Source organism: Mytilus californianus, unplaced genomic scaffold (assembly GCF_021869535.1).
Source record: "Mytilus californianus isolate M0D057914Y unplaced genomic scaffold, xbMytCali1.0.p SCAF_3, whole genome shotgun sequence".
Taxonomy (NCBI): Eukaryota; Metazoa; Mollusca; class Bivalvia; order Mytilida; family Mytilidae; genus Mytilus; species Mytilus californianus.
Window position 1 is genome coordinate 47,987,845 of NW_026262679.1, and position 21,670 is coordinate 48,009,514.

At 33.1% G+C, this 21,670-nt stretch overlaps 1 long non-coding RNA gene across 1 annotated transcript; it reads left to right on the plus strand.

Annotated features, from left to right (window-relative positions):
* Positions 1-12,036: 12,036 nt before the first annotated feature.
* On the plus strand, positions 12,037-18,050 carry LOC127734747 (uncharacterized). The gene is made up of 4 exons (XR_007997738.1): positions 12,037-12,183; positions 14,710-14,887; positions 16,170-16,231; positions 17,387-18,050. It is a non-coding gene; the product is annotated as an uncharacterized LOC127734747 (long non-coding RNA).
* Positions 18,051-21,670: the final 3,620 nt, after the last annotated feature.

Sequence of the window (21,670 nt, forward strand, 5' to 3'; positions counted from 1 at the left end):
CGTGGACACTTTTGATCCTTGGTCCATCTTAACAAGACGCACACGTGGAGGTTCAGCAAACACAAAGCGATGGGCGATTATGTTTTCCTGTCTAGTAACTCGAGAAATACACATAGAAGTGGTTGAGGAGATGACTTCATCTTCCTTTATCAATGCATTGCGCAGGTTTACAGCTCTTCGAGGACCAGTCAAGGAATTCAGATCAGATCAAGGCACAAATTTCATTGGAGCTATAAATGAACTAGACATTACAAGTTTCAATGTTGAAGACCAACCAATTAAAGACTATCTCCAAAACAATGGAACCATATGGAAATTTAACCCACCACACGCCTCCAATATGAGCGGTGCTTGGGAGCGTATGATATAAAAAGGTAAACAACTTACACATGAAATTCCATGCACTTTAATGGCGGAAGTATGTTGTATTGTGAACAACAGACCTATAACTGTAGTATCTAGTGATCCAGAGTCACCTCATGTGTTATCGCCAAATGTCCTTCTCACTCACAAAACAGACCATGATACGGAATATATTCCGGATTTATCACTTAAAGACACTTATAAAGCTCAATGGAAACAAGTACAAGTATTAGCCAATCAGTTTTGGAAAAGGTGGAAAACTGAATACTTACACAATCTTCAACTCAGGAAAAAGTGGGAAATTGAAAGCCGCAATCTATGTAAGGATGATATTGTGCTCATGATTGATGATACTCTGCATAGGAATCAGTGGTTAACAGGAACTATAGTCGAAGTTTATCCGAGTTCAGATGGTTTGGTTCGTAAAGCATTAGTGCGTGTCATCAAGAATGGTGAACCAGCACCTTACATTCGTCCTATTTCTAAACTTGTGTACTTATTTTCTGATTAGAATTGGTTTGTGAATGAATGAACAATTATAAGGACGTTGATATCATTTATTATCAGACAATTGTAGAAATTCTTGTTCGAATTTATTTGTTTCTTTTAAATGTAGTGATTTTGTTATGTCAAAATCAGGCGGGGAATGTAGTGTTTCACTTTTTTGGTATTGAGTTATCCTTCTTTGTACAGGTTTAGAGTAAACGCATTTCGGAGTAGTTCCCATCCCCTTTCGAATATAGCTCTCAAAATTCAGCCATGGTACACGTTTTCAATTCAATCCAAACAAAATTAGAATAATAGAAGTCCCCCACAGAGTAAGTTTATTTTCCCTGCCTGATTATATTTTTATTATGTATTTAGTAGTATGCACAAATAGTGCCAGGTATATATTTTTGTGTTTTCAACCTGTAAATAAGGGTTATATTTTTGGTTCATACAAAATGAATATCTGACTTGGTCCAGGCAATACACACTTTGTAAACCTATATAAAAGTATTATAGATACTTACCTTCGTAGACATATATATTTTTTAGGTGTTTTGCATTTAATTTATTACACACAAAAGGTAAAATTCTCTGTCTAGGTTATGAACTATTATCTTTTCTTACATGTACATGTAATAGGCAAACTTACACACTAGGAATTGTTGGTTGGTTATGTATTTTACACATTAGGAATGCTTATGCAAGTTTCTTGTCATGGTGTAGGCATGCATATATAAGCATGTAACATATTTATAGGCACAGGTTATATAGGACACTTTGCAAGTGTTTAACTAGGATTTAGATGTGTGAACTTTTGGCTGATTGATTGATTTAGGTGTGTGTTTTCATATACTGTTAGTGCATGTGTACTTACCTGATACTTACCTTCATGCAATTTGTGTATTTTTGTTTATTATACTAAGACATATTGTAATAGGAACATTTTATTAATTTCAGCTTTCTACCTTCCCCTGGGAAGTATGTAATGTGATTAGAATAAAGAAATAAAGAACTTATATGAACATTGGCTTTAATTAGAACCCTAGAACACTACAGTAATGGTCACGTATATATGAGACGTGATGGTAGTGTACGTGATTTTTCTGCAGCTGAGGCACAAGATTGGATTTTACAGGAACGTAATAATTGTAGATATGATTAAAAGGCGATGATGGGTACACTTCATTGACAGCAACCCAAGACACAAACATCAAACATACATAACGAGGCCAGGTTAGTTGAAACCACCTAAATTCAAACTTGATATGTGTTTGTCATAACTTTGGTTGAGGCAAACTAAAGTTAGAGTGCGGGAACGGTAAATTTAGCAATTTTTCGATTTATTATAAACTTTTAAGGGACAATACTTATCAACGGTGAAAGTGAAGCCACGCAAATTCGAACTTGATCTGTGTTTGATGGTAATAAGCATTGTGTATACATTTCATAATATTTGGTGGAGGCAAAATAAAGTTAGAGAACGGAAACTTATTTTGGAACGTAATAATTGTAGATATGATTAAAAGGCGATGATGGGTACACTTCATTGACAGCAACCCAAGACACAAACATCAAACATACATTACGAGGCCAGGTTAGTTGAAACCACCTAAATTCAAACTTGATATGTGTTTGTCATAACTTTGGTTGAGGCAAACTAAAGTTAGAGCGCGGGAACGGTAAATTTAGCAATTTTTCGATTTATTATAAAGGGACAATACTTAAGAACGGTGAAAGTGAGGCCACGCAAATTCGAACTTGATCTGTATTTGATGGTAATAAGCATTGTGTATAAATTTCATAATATTTGGTGGAGGCAAAATAAAGTTAGAGAACGGAAACATATTTTGGAACGTACGTACGGACGAACAAAGGTTAAACTTAATGCCTCCTCCGTTGCGACGGGGCACAAACATAAAAAAAATATGAGTAAATTTTAAAGTGACTTTCATTATCTGACATCAAAACTTACTTTTCAAAATGACTAACATATTTAGAAAGGAGTATAAATATGTTCCCGAATTGCGATGGGCACATGAACCTTTAATATTTAGGTATCAAGTTAACCTTCCCCTTATTTACCTTGACCAGTTGACCAGCAAAAGAGCATTTATTTTAAATAACTCATTACATGAAAAATTACATTCGATTGCCTCTCAATAGCGTTTAGATGACCTCTCTAGAAAAAGGAAACACCAGTATTGAAAAGTTCGTGGAAGATATTAAGCGGACAAAAACAGTCATCATGAATACATGTTATTGATAGCAACAAAGCCGACGACTAGTAATAAAATACCGAGAATTGATATACCAGGTGCTCTTTTCGTGAGCACACAATTAAAAGGGTCTTAAACCCATGGGTTTTATATATCATGTATATCTCTGGCAACTCTGTCTGCACTGGTGGGTCACCTTCTCCATTTTCGAGTTGTGTTCATTTATAAATAGAAAATTTATGAATGTGCCTTATATTTATAAGCATCTTTGCCCTGTCATTTGTGTCCCATGGACACGTTATAAAGATTTTTCTTTCTCCCTCATTTATTAGTTTTCGTCCGTCGCCGTACACCCGTCGGCCAATTTTGATATACATAAAGTTTCGATAGTAAAGTGATGATTCGGCTGTATCTACATTTGTATATGGTTCATAACATAGATATAATAATAGCCTATCGGCAAACTTTTCTTTAACTTGATAAGGAACAATGTTTAAAAAAGTTTAAGAGTCGGAAAAGTCTGCCGATTGGATGTCTAATTTTTTTAGATAACTATGATCTGTTATTTTTAAACTTTTTTTTTAAACTAAATTGATGAAACACCAGTAAATATAGGGGAATTAATTTAGAGCGATTTCTTCTATGGATTCTCTCATAGTTTAAAGTCATAATAACTAGCGGAATTCCGTGTAAAATTGTTTTCAATAATCCAATTTGTTCATAACTCTTTTATCTGGGACTATTATACAATATATTATGTCCCAGCTTTTATATAATACATTTATTTAATTCCCTAATTTGACCCTCAGCATGGCTAAAGGACTTATTGCCAGAGGTATTGTGAGGTGACACTTCCAGGTATTCAAGCGATTTCCTGTCGGGCTTAAAAACTCGTATTACACGTAATGCAGGTTCGTGCATTTAAATGCCCAAAAAGGCGCAAGCCAGGGCCGACCGTGCAAGGACTGTATAGCCAGTCAAAGTCGTTAAAAACTTCCATATATATATCATGCATCGCTTTACTGCGTAGCGTATAGATCAGTGTACACGGCCGGTAATTTGGAACTTTATATCTAAAAAAAATTCAGGTATAATATACATCATGTGTACATTTTTTTGTGTCTTGAGTCCGACAGTGATACACTATACATTACTAAACTCATACGAGTAGTCAATTTTACTACCACTTGTTTATGAATGACATTTCTGGTGTAATGAATGATATTTAAGAAAATCTAAATAATTCCAACCAAAGATTTGATGAAGTAACAGTTTATTTAGGTATATTCAATTGGTAAAATTTTGAAAATGTAATTATGTACTCGTTGTCAATAATTATGGACATTTTGAAACATATAAATATTTATTTCACAAAAATGCACGCACTTGTCGATCGTTGGTTTATACAGATAGAAAGTTACGGAACTATAGATAGTCACAATTTAAAATATGTATTTTGAATACAAGAGAGAAACCTCCAGAACCAATCTGATTTAAATTCAGGGCCCGTATGCATAAAGCTACTTAAGTTAAGATTTGTTCCGAACGGACAAATTTTTCTACATGTTCTACGATAAATTAATACTAATAAAAAGAACGGTTCTATTAATACCTGTAATATGTGTCACTGGACGTTACAATTCCATCAATATCCTCTTCGTCAAATATTGCTGTTGGTTTTTTTTACATGTACATGTATACACTTCAAGTTATCCCTATGTTATCTCATTTAGATATTTAATGCAAAGGGGACATAGTTCGATAATGCTTCGAATAATATACAAACTGAGAATATATATAACTGCCATATCCCGTATCCCTGACTTCAGCGGTTCACTTGTGAAATAGAAGAAAAGATAGCAATCGGTATCTGAATGAATCTACGTCTCAATCAAGCTTCATAAATTGGTTACAGAATATTCAAGATTTACGACTTTTCTTGAATAAAAAGATGTGGGCTATGATTGCCAATGAAATAAACTATGCAGCAGAGACCAAATTAGCCCAATTAATTCTTGTGTGTACTATAACAACTGAAGACGTAATTCCGCTGTAGTGCACGTCGATCATATCTGTTATAACAGGTAGGTGCATGGAAACCATACCATCTTACTAAGTTTAAGAGTACATAACAACCCTATTTGTGCATTATACGCTCAGAAATATACGTCTTACTATTTGGAATGGATTGTTAGCAAATGCTACTTTTCAACTCTAGTCCTAAACCAAAGCTCTATTTTTATTTATCTGACAAGCTTAATTTCGGACAAGTAAGGAGACTAGGGTTTATAATTCGGGTTGTCTGGCTGACTTCGTGTCATACCCCCGCCCCGTATTCGTTATTTTTTTATATAAATCATTTACATTTTAGATCCATCAGTTTGCATATAAATATCATTATTTAAATTTCGTTTAAAAACTTACAAACCAGAGACGAATAGTAACGTATGGCTTAGTACAACATGCAGACAGTAACCTATCGTCGACAGAGATAGAACAACGAGACATTGATACTACGGATTCTAAAATCCTTCCGTTTGCATAAAAAAATATATCATTATTCGAAACACGATTTTGAATTTACTGCCATCAAACCAATAAAAACGTATGGCTTAGTATACCATGCAGGCGTTTAGATATATTGAGGGACCATTTATAACACCTCATATAAAAACAAAAACGCTCTTTTCAGAAGAAAACAACTATGTGAATACAAGTTTATTTGATGTCACCGATTGTAAAATATGTAAAATGAAACAATAACTGACTACCAACATAGACCAATTGTTTCACAAATCGACTGGACTATTTTTTGTGTGTTTAAACAAACCGAAACCACTACTACACGAGGGAGTTGACACGCTCAAATTTCCACTAACGCGTTTCAGAGAACAAATGCACCAAATTAATTTTATAGGATTTAGTTTTATCTTTAAACCTGTTCAAGGAATGTAATACTGGACGAGAACAATTTAAATGTAGGACAAAATTGGCTTACAACACGAAATTTGTTCAAAGAATAGTACCAAGCATGTGACAAAATGACGGGTATGTAACAGAGGATAGCGCAATTGCAGATGGATTGGTGGATATTTGCCGTTTGTTTAACGTTCAGTGGCAAGTATTTCGTTTCCTTTTTAGGACCAAACTAAGTTGGGCAGACGACAAAAGCGAAATGGTGACAAATTCATTGTTCAAAATTTATTTCCAAGTGTCATTTAGGAATTCATATATATATATATATTAGTAAACGAAAACAAGATTATTATGGAAATGAATTTTACTATTACTTATTGAACATAATAAAAAGATCAAACCCGCTAAAAGAAAATAAACTCGGCGTAAGAAACTTTGAAAGAAAGCTAAAATAAATGAAATTTAAAAAAAAAGAAAAATGACACAAAAATTTAAACTTTCAATCCGGCTTATGAAAATAATGCTGATATTTTCCTGGCCAGGTTTGATTATAGTGATAAAATACAAAAGTTTCTTGAAATATCAAAATTTATAACGAAGAACATTTTTTTTTTAAATTTTGATTTATCAAGTTGAATACCTTGTGCGATCTATGGAAACACTCCTTGTTGTTGAATTGGGGTTTGGCTGACCTCAAAGGATATCACGTTTTAAAACAAAACTTTTTATACAATTATTTTACTTTGGAGGGGGGGATTCCTTGCCCCTAAATTTTTTTTAACAACAATAGGCTTAATATGCATCCTTTTATCATAGTTTTTTTCAACACTTTAAGACCGTATCTCGGGGACACTGCTGAAAATAATCTATAAACAAGAACGTGTCCATAGTACACGGATGCCCCACTCGCACTATCTTTTTCTATGTTCAGTGGACCATGAAATTGGGGGTAAAACCTCTAATTTGGCATTAAAATTAGAAATATCATATCATAGGGAATATGTGTACTAAGTTTAAAGTTGATTGGACTTCAACTTCAGCAAAAACTACATTGACCAAAAACTTTAACCTGACTTGACCAAAAACTTTAACCTGAAGACTTTACTCCCACCAAGTTACTATTATGTAAATGTTATTGACAATTTCTATATGTATGTTTTGTACAGAGTCATTGGAAAGGTGATAGCTAGTAATTCTTGAATTGCTAAAACAAATGTTTTGAATTATTTCTCTAAAATGGTGTGTTCTGTGCATGCTACAACGATTTCTTAAAATGAATTTCTAAAATACTTGGTGAAATCTACTTTAATCATTAATATGTTCTCTCAAAAGGTAGAGAGCAAAACTTACCGTCAAGGCACAGTAAAAGAATAATACAATTAAATTAGCAAGTTATGTTTAGTCGTTCAGCCAATTGCCTGTCGTATCCATTGCGGTAAAATCAGTACTATTCATACGCATCGCTTCAGGTTAATTATTTAATAATCTGTCAAGATAATTTTCAGATATCCCGGTAACAGTATGTGTTTCTTATCTGTGACAAAACAATAAAGACTCAATGTACTTAAATTTGACTAGCCAGTAATGAATTGGTTGTAAGCGATAAGTGACAGCAGCACCTGATTTGTCGCCAGGTAATTGCATACACAATTCCCTTTTACATCCAACATCATGTTTCATTACATTATACGTCATACCCAATATTTTCTTTTATTTTCACTTTTGTTCAAATTATTTCCTACTTTTTGTGTTGCAAAATATTCATTTTCAGCTTGTCTTTGGCAAAGGTATTTACTTTCAGCTCTTACCAGGCCAGGATACTCATTTTCAGCATAATTCTGCCCCCCCCCCCCCCCCAAATTATCAAATGATAGCGACAACCGCGTTCAAAAAAGAGTTTTCAGCATTTATAGACGAAAAAAGACAATTTCTTAAGTTTGTAACGTCTAACGACACAGAGTCCGTGCATATTAAGAAATAGAACGAATAAACAATAAATCCAGTAAGTTGTTTTTCAATAATATATCCCCATTCTGACTGACTAGAAGTATTTGCGTATTTATAATTACATCCCGCATAGCCAAGTAGACGCCACCTTTCTGCAATGGCCTGCCGGACGGGTTGCTATATTTTTTATACCCTACTCCACCTTTGGCGTCAGTTTTATACTGTTTAAAGATATGTAACTAGTTGTTTTCTCATGAATAATTTTATTTTTTGCAATTGTTTAAGAGGTTTTTATTTACAGGGTGGACTTTTCAGAATAGTATAAATCCCAACAGAGACATATAATACAATAATGTATATACTAGTTTGCAATTCCGAGGGATGAGGAGGTATGTAGTTAATATTTTTCATTGGTTTTCTGTCAATTACGTTTGCATATTTTAACAAGAAGTTTTTTTTTCAAACACCTAGAAAAATCTATGATTCATTAAAAATATTTAATCACTTATAGTGATTTCATGAATAAACGCCTTCAACATCTTAAAAAATGTGATTGTTATATGTTGGTTGTGATTCAGCAATGCCTTTTATTAGTATTGAGTTCTCAAACTGATTTAAAACAAAATATATCGATTCATACATTTTTGATTTATTTTCGATTATTTGTTGGTAGAGAAGACAAAAATGAAAAAAAAAATGTTAAATGATTTACCATGCAATTCAATATGTCTGCAAAACAATTTAAATTCAAATCGGACGAACTAATAATCATTATAGTTAAGGTAGGACTATCAACGATACTGATATATATCTTATTTCATAAAATAATTACTGTTAAATGATTCAGAGAAACGACATAAGAAAACAAACTGTAGGCGTTGTATTCAAGAACTTTTACATCATAAAAGGACACAAAGGGTTTCAAATGTTCTAAATGATACAATCGCAAAGAAATCAAAAAGATAAGACATGAGATGAATATTTGTTTGTAGTTTTTTTTTTCTATTGCAAAAGAAAAGTGCATATATTATATAAGTTTATCTGCTCGTAGACATAATGTTGTTTAGACAATATATTATTACCTCATTCACTACGTTCGAATTTATGCGATTATGATACATTCATCTGTCTATTGTTGAAACTGTATATTGCCTTTAGATATTTCATATTCATATTTGTACATCGGATGACCGTGAGGGCATTCCGGTGTATTGTTGCCACAGACATTTCTACCCACGTGACTTTTGTTTTTGACTGATAACCGAACGCAAAATAACATTCCTTATCGCTTGTTATATATCAATTTCATCAATAAATATTTATGAAAATAATTTTTTTAGGAACATAGATAAATGATATGAAAATGTTTTGTCGTGAGAAATATATATATCAATAACAAATCAAGAATACCGAAAATTTGTGTTAACGCATGCGGAAGAATATCTCAAGAACGTTTGCGGGAAAATATGAATGCCTACTCAAATCCATTCTATTAGAAAAATCGAATTGTAACAGAAGAGTGTCCACCATCCGCTTGCACTGCATTATTATTAGATTAGTAGAATAGAATGATATACAAATGGATGAAAATTATATACCGGTATACATGTAACTGTTATATACAAATACTGATATAATATATAACAACAAACCGTATACTGATAACAAATGATTATACCACTACAATATAATAGTTATTACGGTGAGGTTGAATTCCCTGTCATTTATTCATCATCCACGCACGAACTTGTCTCAGAAAAAAATATAATTATGTACCTTTACCTCACATTCAGGTATAGAGATGGGATTTTTTTTTCTGAGATAAGTGCTTGTGACCATCCACAAGTACTGGCGGTCATCCGATGTTCAGTACTTCAGTACTTTGATTAAACTTGTATTTATGAAAGTGTAATGCTTTCACATGTTTATTGTCATTAGTGTATTAATGGTTTTAACCATGTGAAATAAAAAAAAAAACTCTATACAAATGTATGTGAGGTATGATGATTCGCCGTGATTTGTTTGAACCTTTACTATGAATTTACTATATTAAACGATTTACTTTGATAAGACGTGCTATTACTTCGCAATGATAAGTACCGATTATCAGGTTGTCTTCATATTGCAATTTTAATATCAGCTGTGAGTCACAATATGAAGCTTTTTGTCGAGTGAGCGCAGCGAACGAGTTCAAAAAGTCTTTATATTGTGTCGAGCACTACCGATAATTACATGTATCTGCCTGTTATCTTAAATGTGATGATTTTTTTTAGAACTACAATGCACACAACTTGAGAATTCTCAAATTATGTCTCTTATTACTGCTTTTTTCCCCATACAGACAGATCAGTATACACTTGCATTGTATGAAAGTACCATATTAATCGTAAAAATGACCGCACTTGTATCGACAAAAATATAGGACCATAAATCAGCTCGACACATTTTCGTTTGAATTTTGACCTTTAATGCTCTTGTATATCATTATCCATCTTCGCTAGCCAAGGGTTACGATCCACTTCCCTCCTCTCCACCCTTGGCAGATTGAGATAGAATTTCGGAGACACAAGGTAATGATTTTAATTGGTTGCAGTCGAAACTCGCTGCATCCAATCAAAAAGCGCCTATAACTTGACCACGTGTAAATGTAGAAAGTGTATGTAAACAATTGCCACGTGCTTATTGTGCAACAAGTCTTTACATCCTTAAACATCCGTATTCTAAATTCATTTAAACATTAAATAAACTATAATGGTTTACTTTTATAAATTTTGACTTGGATGGAGAGTTGTCTCATTGGCACTCATACCACATCTTCTTATATCTATATAAGCAAATATAACAGGTTTAAAATTGTGTACACTAGATGCGCGTTTCGTCTACAAAAGACTTATCAGTGACGCTCGCATAAAAAAAGTCAAAAGGCTAATAAAGTACGAAGGGCCAAAATTCCGAAAGGTTTTGCCAAATACACCAATAAAATTTCGTAGCTGGGTCATAGATCACAAACTCAAAATTATGATTAGCTGATTAGAGTTAAGTACATGTTTATCTATATTTGTTGTACATAAACAAGTATTCATTTGGTCTCTTGTGGAGAGTTGTCTCATTGGCAATCATACCACATCTTTTTTTTATATTTCCCTTGATATCTTTGAAAACATTGCCGTACACATTGTAAATATCTGCAAATGCCCTTCATTTAGATGCAGTTTCCCTAACAATGAGAGATGTATCTGAAAAAAAAAAAAAGTTTGTTAATGTTATCTATAGTATCATGCCTGGTAGATAAATGATTTTATTGTTGGTTGTTCGTCTATTGTTCGAGTGCGGGAGGTCTTGGGTTCGAACCCCGGCCGGGTCAAACCAAAGACTTTAAAATTAGTATTTGCTGCTACTCCGCTAAGCACGCGGAATTAAGGAGTAAGACCAAAGACTGGTCGGCTCGGAATCAGAATAATGTGTCCGGGTAAGGTGACATTTCTTCCTACGGACTGTTGCCTTGTGAACTAGCACGTTAAAAATCCGGCTCAGCGTGTCGGTCTAGTACAAAGCTGGGTACATATTCATATTACATTAATATTTCCTCGTCCTGAATATGCATATTAATTTGCCGCTAGACGTTAAGCACCCTTCCGTCATCATCATCATCATCGTCTATTGTTTCGGATTGATGTGATCTGTTGTATATCCAATATGGCCATTTCTGTTATTCTTTTTATGTATTATAACAAAAGGTCCGGTACCATGTGAACAGTCATAACTTGTAGGTTACAGTGATAGCACACTTGTTAGGCATGAATACGTAGAAAAAAATCCAGTTTATTAGTATACAGTTTTGTAACTTAAAACAAATTTATTTATGTTTTACCTGTATTAACCAAGTGTTACCATGAAATATACCCGGTAAGATAGGTGAAGAATAAATACTAAAGAATTTTAAAAGTAGAAGGTTGACTGATTAAATGAAATTAAAATAAAAAATAATACGAATAGAAACTCCATTTACACTTTAATCTGAATGTAAGTTAAAGAGGTTATGAGTTAATTTATTACCGGTAACTCAGTCTATGTTATCTCAATTTCACACGGCCTTGCCATTAAAATTATCTTACATGATATTATTTAAAAACTGTCGACTGGATAAATTTTTATCAAATGTATTTACTTAGAGGTAAAATAGACTACCCCCTGAACATGTTATTGATACGAATTGTGCTTCCTTGTTTTATTTTGATAGAATACTGTACAGGTAAGGTCACTTAACATTTGTTCTGAATATGTATGCTTATTCACACTATCAATGTCGCTATCAAGCTAATACGTGCCGTTTTAACTGCAAGCTGTATTAATGAACAGCTTTGCAATGATTTTTTTCAATCTTTTTTACCTAAATCTAGGCATTTTTAGTATAAGAACGAAAATAATTAAGATGATCTGTCACAAAATAAATCCAAAATTAGTGAATATTTTGAACATCTGTGTCAGTGAGGAGCACGGATATGTTCCAACTGTCTTAAAGTTTGTCTCGATTGCGATATAATCGAATGAGGCTTATCACCGAATTTGTAATTACTATGATGCAATTCCATATGTCAGCAAAAACCTCGGACTCAAATCGACCAACTAATGATAGTGACAGAAGTGCTGTTAACAAAAAGTGATACGTATCTTATTTCATGAAATAATTTCTGTTAAATGATTCCAATTAACATAATGAGTATAACACACTGTGGGTTTTGTATCTAAACACTTATTCATCATAAAAGGACACGAGGGTTACAATTGTTTGAAATGGTGCAACCCCTAAACAAAAACAAAAAAACAATATTAAACAGCCTGGGTATCAAGACAAGAGATATATGTTAGTTTCTATTTTTGTTGTTGTATAACAATATCATATATAACATATGATTGTACCTGCTCATCAAATAAAATTGAGAATGAAAATGGGGAATATGTCAAAGAGACAACAACCCGACCAAAGAGCAGATAACAGCCGAAGGCCACCAATGGGTCTTCAACGCAGCGAGAAAATCCCGCACCCGGAGGTGGTCCTCAGCTGGCCCCTAAATAAAATTGTTTACTGGTTCAGTGAAAATGGACGTCACACTAAACTCCAAAACATATAAAGAAACTAAAATTAAAAAAACATACAAGACCAACAAAGGCCAGAGGCTCCTGACTTGGGACTGGCGCAAAAATGCGGCGGGGTAAAACATGTTTTGTGAGATCTCAACCCTCCCCAGTACAGTAAGTAAAACAGTAAATCTCAGTTTAAAAGAAGTCCGAGTCCAATGTCAGAATAGGTAACAAAAGAAACTAAGCAAAATTACAATGATACATAAATTAACAAAGGACTACTAGCAGTTACTGACATACAATCCCTCCCGTTAGGGGTTTAGTATCATACCATCATAAAATATATGAGAAGAACATAACCCGTATCATGCCAACAACTATTTTTAGAATAAATGTGTTTATTTCCGATGCAAAGACCCTATGAGTGAATCAATATTAATACCAAAATATGCAATGCTCAATGATCTAACAACAGTATCGTAACTATTTCCCTTCCGAATAAGTCTGTTTAAAAGTTTGGTTAGCTTTTGAGGTGAATGCCGACATTTTTGTGCTTTGTAAAGAATATTACCATAAGATATTGGATGTGAAATACCTGAACGTATAAGATTTCTGCATGTTGATTTATATTTACGAATGATGTCCTTGTACCGATGATAAAATTTAGTAAATGTTTTGAATAGTTTGTGATATCGAAAACCCTGGTGTAATAATTTTTCAGTAATACAGAGATTTCTTTCGTTGAAATCAAATACGTTGTTACATACACGAGCGAATCGAACTAGTTGAGATATATAAACACCATAAGATGTGACAAGGGAACGTCACCATCTAAAAATGAATAATTAACAATAGGAAATGAAAAATCATCTCTTTTATCATAAATTTTGGTATAAAAAATGGATTCTAAGTGTTTAAGGCCGGCCATTAGTATATCTTATTCATCAATTGGTTTGATTTCTAGTTTGGCGAACGACGGTGGTGACTACTGGAGCAAGATCTAATTACCCTTCCGGGACACCTGAGATCACCCCAATTTTGATCAGCCTTAAGTTTTCTATGTAGTGTTTTGTAGACTTGTTTGTCTTTTCGTCGTCTTTCGTTTGTTGCCATGTCGTTGTCAGTTTCTCTTCGACTTATGAGTTTTGAATGTCCACTTAGTATCTTCCGCCTCTTTTGTTCAGCGAAACTAGAGTTTTACTGTGCGTATTGCTATGTGTTTCTTTATTCTACAATGGCTAGAGGTATAGGGGGAGGGTTGAGATCTCACAAAACATGTTTAATCCCGCCGCATTTTAACGCCTGTCCCAAGTCAGGAGCCTCTGGCCTTTGTTAGTCTTGTATGCTTTTTTAATTTTAGTTCCTTTATATGTTTTGGAGTTTAGTGTGACGTCCATTTTCACTGAACCAGTACACAATTTTATGTAGGGGCCAGCTGAGGACCACCTACGGGTGCGGGATTTTCTCGCTGCATTGAAGACCCATTGGTGGCCTTCGGCTGTTATCTGCTCTTTGGTCGGGTTGTTGTCTCTTTGACATATTCCCCATTTCCATTCTCAATTCTACATAATTTAATTGTCATCTGTTCAGCAGATACTATCCTGTTATTCTTTTTCTTTTCTTTTTTTTTGTGATATTCTGACATTTTTTTAACACATGTGTCACTATTTACGTTCTGCTTGTTATTCATACATAGGCTGCGGTCGAAGCTCAAATCAACCAAAATCACAAGGTCACACTGCTACCAATGGTCAGGTTGAAATGCCAGGAAATCATAGACTGAAATGTACAGAAAATGAAACCCAAACCATTGCTTGTCGGAACGGAGGGACATGTTTTGCTACTTACATAGATTATAGATTTGTTCGCTGTGCGTAAGTATACATTAAGGTACAAACCAGAATATCTGGAATGCATTTGCTTGTTTTATGAACCTAGTGTCATATGCTAATTGAAAACGACTCTGATAATAATGAAACATTAATTTCTCAGACGCCGATTCAATTTGCATTCAAGCATATCGAATTAAACGTTTGAATGTTGTGTGTGGTTAACATTTCATATACTAAACCCAAAAATATATAAAGACATTAAAAAATATATTCCTAATAGGGATTTGAAGCTTATTATATAGGGGTATCAATTTTTGTGTTCGTAGAAATTTGTTTCGCTTCATCCTTAATACTGGTCTTTATTCATTTATATTCATATTGCCTTAACTGTCTTGTTGTTTTCAATGTGCCTAATTTGTGTACTTTACTGTGGCTCAATAATTCTAGGTTTCTCTTATAAGGTAGTTAGTTCAGTACCTTCGTTGTTATAAATAATCGAACTGTTTTCTTGTAATCAATAATGCGTAAAATGATGCCAAGGGGACCGAAAGACGAGACAATACAATGACCAGAAGAAATAGATAAAAAGTAAAATAACAAAAATACCGAACTCATAGGCAAATTCAAATCGGAAAGTCCCTTATCAAATGGTAAAATCAAAAGCTCAAACACATCAAACGAATGGAAAAAAACTGTCATATTCCTGACTTGCGAAATAAAATAAAAAAGACAAACAATATTATTGTCCGCTTAATTTCAACGAAAAACTCTTAAGTCACAGCAACATAGCCCTATAAAAATCATAGGTCAACTTATGAGTTCTTGTTCCTCTAGTCACACCGACAACCAATTCAATGGTCATTCATGTCAGTACAGAAAAACTGACTATTGGGCTGGTGAAACCATCGAGTAGGAAACCTTCACCAGGAGTGGTATCGACACAGTGCACGTGGTTGTAAATAAACCCATAACAGGTATCAGGTTTAAAAATTACACCAATCTTTGTCTAATATTTTTTAAGATAAGGGAGAAGAAAATATGCATGGCTATCTGTGACACAAATTTTCAGCAACAGCCAACTATGATATGAGAGATTACGTTAAATTCATGACAAATGTTGTTTTATAATGCAAAAATACAGAAATTATTCCTATTATTTACTGTATGTGTCATGAATCAGTATGGGTGTTTTTCTAGAAGCATATATTAATTTTAATACAAAGTAACCTTAAACTTAGTTTTTTTAGAAATCGTTACATGCAAGGTATTTGTTTATATTCAAACAATTGTTTTCAGTTGTAACTAACTTGAGTTTTCGTTTCAGATGTTTAAAAAAATATACTGGTAAATTCTGCGAAATGATAGATATCAATATCATTTTTAAAAGTAAGTTTGTCTAAATAAATTATTAATATATATAAAAGTGAGAAGATGTGGTTTTATTGCCAAATAGACAACTATCCACCAGTGTTTAAATGAATAAAATCATCATAGATACCAGCTAGGTTTGAAATTTTGTATGCCAGACGCACGTTTCATCTACAAAAGACTCGTCAGTGACACTCTAATCAAAAAAGTCAAAAAGTCCAAATGAAACACAAAGTTGAAAAGCATTGAGGATCCAAAATGAAGTGGTAGCCAGCAATAATAGGCCACCGTACGGCCTTCATCAATGAGAAATAACCATGCCGTGAAGTCGACTATTAAAGGTCCCAACAAGAAAGATGCAAAACAGTTCAAACTAGAAAACTAACGGCCTAATTCATAACAAAACAATTTACAACAAACAAATATGACAGACATGAACCAACGACAACCACTGTACTGCAGGCTCCTGACTTGGGACAGACACAGCCAAACTTTGTATTTATGAAAAAAATTGGTAAAGGTTTTAATTAATTTGTGGTATCAAAATCCCTGACTTAATCATTTACCAGTTAAACATAAATTACGTTCATTGAAATCTAAAACGCTACAACAGACAAGAGCGTAGCGAACACGTTGTGAAATATACACACCGTAAGAAGGGACCAAAAGAACATCACCATAATGTATAATGTATATATAAATGATGAACTGAGATCAATCGAATCTCGCGTTGTTCAACAAATGCATTTCGCAAAACAGAAGAATAATAAAGATTTTTCATTGGCAATTTAGAATTGTGGCCGGTATAAATATACGTCATATATAATATCAATACGTATAATTATGAATTCAAGGAATTACCTAATATTGAAATTGATACCAACAGTTAATTCATTTTATTGGGTTAATTAAGGGTTTTTTTAACGTGCATAGAAGGGGTAGTTTGTTTACACAACGCATCTGATTTAACTTCCGCATTCAGACGTGGCTTTGTATTTATACTAACGGACACCCCACTTTAACAAGGATTCTGCTGCCGGTCAGAAGAAGATAAAGGTGACCATATGTCTATATTCTAGGTTTTCGGGGGTTAACTTCAATAAATGTTTCAATCACACTAAAAATATGCCTAATATTAGCTCGTTTGATCTATACACTTAACATATTTCACAGGAAAAAGAGAAGAGAAAACAACAAATGCAGGATTGGTTGCTGGTATTATAACTATTGTGTTACTCTTAACAGTAACTATAATTGTATTAATCTGCAAAAAGAAATACAAGAAAGAGAAGAAGTATCAAATGAGTGATAGAAATGCAAAAGGAACAGATCAATCTGAAATCAAATGTAGTGATGAATTTCTTAAAAAGATATAATAATAAACTACAGAAACTAGAAGCAATATTCACAGATACTCACAATTTAGAATGTAAAAAATAACTTGTGGCAAACTCAGAGATTATTTAGACAATTGCAATTAAACACTGGCAGATAATAATGGGAGAATAGTGTTATTTCATTTTCGTGGTATTAGTTTCACCCAGGTGATGAAGTCAATTTTTTAGTTCTGAGTTTTGATTGGAAGTATGAGTATAAATTATATGTTTGTCCCCCCGCGACGCGTTGCGGGGAACATAGAAATACCGGGCGTCCGTCCGGTTTTGTTAGCATTTTCATTAACAAAGTGTATATGTTGATATGAATACTACAGCCAAGCTCAATAGGAAGATGGTCAACTTGTCATTTTACTTTAATTTCTAATACGAAATAATGAAGTACTTCTCTCACACATAACTTACTTTTTTACTGATTTGTATTATATATTGTAGAAAATTCAGAGCATTTGATTTTTTATCGCCGATGTGAAAAACACAGTATTACTACCGTTTTCCCTTTAACTAGGGAACCAATCCAAAATATAGAAAACACAAAAGAAGTTTTTATGAAAATTATAAAAATAAACAAAATAAACAAAAGTAAAACAAAACCGAAAAGCTAAAAAAAAAGTCTAAGAAAGACCGGAAACAACATGGAGACGAAAACAAAATTATAGTATACAAATATAGAAAACATAAGATTGAGCAACAATAACTCTACCAAAAAAAACAGGGGTGAATTGAGATGATTTGAAAAGTTCGGCAATTACTACAGCCTCCAGGAATAACACTCTGAAGGTAACGAATTGAGATATGCCTCTAGATTAACATAAAGACAGTGGCAAAATTATAAATCATCGGTGCGATCATGTAAATTTCATATTAATCTATATTAAAGACCGAATGTACAAGATTTAGATGACTGCAGTTTTAACTAGCGACATGTTTCGTTGTCTGAGATCATTAGATATTATTATAGTCGTCATATCTTTAATTTTAATCGAATGTGTCCTATTCCTGATTGTGACATTTTTAATCAGTGTGTCTTAGCATGGTTGGTGATGTCTTCGTAGTAGTAGACTCTTACCATGTTGACGCACATGGGCCCTCGGTCATAAAACTTTACTCAGTACTCGGAGTACAAAATATGTGTTCGAAACATCAAATCCAGTATTTTGATTGGTTGATTTCTGAGTGTGAGTACAAAAATCGTGCTCGAAAGTTTCATGACCGCAAGGCCCGATCTCGCTCCTTTTGAAGTTCATGCGATTACCTCAGTTTTTTGTTTGATACCTTGATTTGTCATTCTTAATCAATTTACGAGATTCAATTCAACACCAATAAACTATTGTCGCTTTAATCTAAGCAATACAATATAGACAAGTTCACTAGACAGCACACATTAAAAATAACACAAAAATACAACACTGAAAACAGAAGAATGTAAACCATTTAAAAATGTTGAGGCGAAGGCAGGTGTCCCAGAAGGGAATCTAGTTCCTGCTCCACTAATGCCATCCGCCATGTTGCTTATAACCAACAAATATCTGAAGATAGATCACATTCGTGGACAAGGAAAGGATAACCGGATTTGTTGCTACGTAAAATGGAACATATCCATGGTCATAAATTCAATAGCAGGCTCACCGAGATAGGTTAAGTTCGTAAAACTTCCGAAGAATAACTTTGACTTTACCATTTTGAAATATTGGTTCAATAACTTTGATATAAGCTGCATACTCCTATCAACACCATGATTGAAAACTCAAGACCTGAAATAATTCATACCTGGGAATATACACTCCATGTAGAGATGATGTTGAAATATTGCTTTAATGAAACGTTCTTATGTTTTTATAGTTTATTTTTCAACCAGCTCTTTTATAGTTTATTTATAAACTATCTCTCTCTTCCGATTTCAAACTCTGGACGGCAACTGTGACATTTTTCGAACGAGTTTCAAGACATTACTTTGCATTGGGTATGGGTTGAAATAGCATATAAAACTCATGCTTTATATTTGTCTCACATAAATACCGCGATAATTTCTGACCGCCATCTATGTATATGAATAACTTCAATCTGAAAGGGGGGTCATACTTTAACGGGCTGAAAAAGATGCAGATGGCATTAGCATCTAGCTTTTTATTTCTTTTTCAGAAAGTTTATTTGGTAAATGCTCCCTCTTCATACGAATCAACCGAGTTAATAGACTTGACTTTATCTAAATCATCCAAAGAATTTGTTCACTCCAAAAATATTCTATTGCTTTCGTATGCATTATAACAAAAATAACGATAAATTCTTTGACAGTAGTAAGGGCATGTTCATTTCGAAATGCAGGAGAAATAATAGTCAACAACATACACATAGCCTCTAGTCTTGTTTATCCGTACCCTTTGATTTGTCTTTTTCGTCACAGGATTTCGAATTTTCAATTCTCCTCTTTACCAAAATTAATTCGGTATCTTGTACCTGTAAATCTAAGGACCCATAAGACAAAAGAAAGTGTAAGCGACTGTCATATTAGTAACTTGGTACATGCATTATCTATAGATATTGGTGACGTTGATCATATTTACCTGCTGATTATTTGACAGTCGATTGTATTTCCAATGTTCGGGATTGAACTTGTGTGATTGCAAGACATGGGAAATACAGACTATTATCTATATATTATAATAATGTATCTTTATGCAACGTTAAGTGATAAGAAAACCAAATGGAGTACATATTCTTTTGGTAAGTTATGAATTCTAAAGATTGTACATGTAGTATAAGTTCTTGATTGATTTTGATATGAAATAAATACATTTAATTGTCTCTCAAAACACAAAGACGGTTTATGCAAAAATGCATATTTTTCAGGATTATGTATTAAATAATTTCTGTTCTTGTTCATTTAAGCCAATAATTAATAATAGCGCATTATAAAATGCTTGCAAAAACTAGAGGCAAACTCTATGAAATCATGCCGTTATACACTGTCATATGGGTGGCTGTTAGACAGCAATATCACAAATAGTGCAGGAATATAGGATATTGTAGAGTGACCAGGATACATTTTTATTTAATTAAAATGCTGTGAAAAAAAATGAAAGAAATAATTAAGTCGTTTTTCAAACTTTAAATAATGGAACATAAAAACTTTCTTCGATGGACACTTTTTGAAACATGGTTGACATTGTTTACATAAAATAAAGAATTCAAAGTATTTTAAAATTTTTAATATTAAAGAAGTTTAAAACATTTAGATGTCAAAGATTGTATTTAGATATGCAATTTAAACTTATACCATGTTATTGTTCACCATCCGTTCACGTTTCGCAATCTTCCATACTAATATCATATATTCTTATCATGCACGGTTTTAATAAATAAGATTGCAAATACTTTTAAATTATCAAAAATTACATTCTCATACTTTTTTCATTATTTTTGGTTTTTATTATTTTATTTTCCCAGAGAAAATATTGTTTGAACATGCCGTCCATTCGAATATTCACATATTGGATGTTGCTCTGGATTTGTACAGGTACTTACCCATATATAACAAATCTATTACAAAAGACAATAAAAAGTCACAGAAAATATTACTTGCAAACATTAATCTTCAACAGGAGCGTTCAATGTCAAAAATGCTAGACACTTGAACAAATTCAGAAAAACAAAATAAAGCCTAAATAGAACAAAAACCAATTAGAAAAAACACACACAAAGAAAGAAAGAAAAAGAAAAGAAAAGAATGCAAATACAAAAAAAAATGTTTACTTGTTACAACTTAGTAAAATTTAGAACATGTAACTGGTCATTCTAGAAGATACACTAACATGTACTGAAATTAAATTCAATTTGAGGTACCTCAAAAGGCTCTTATCAGATTTAATACATATCAAAGATTACATATTGAAATGAATAGGGAACGCAGTGTATTTTATTACAGTAATATGTAATGGGAAGTCACTGTTTAAAAAAAAAAGATAGTATAAAATTGAGAATGGAAACGGGGAATGCGTCAAAGAGACAACAACCTGACCAAAGAGTAGAAAACAGCCGAATGCCACCAATATGTCTTCAACAC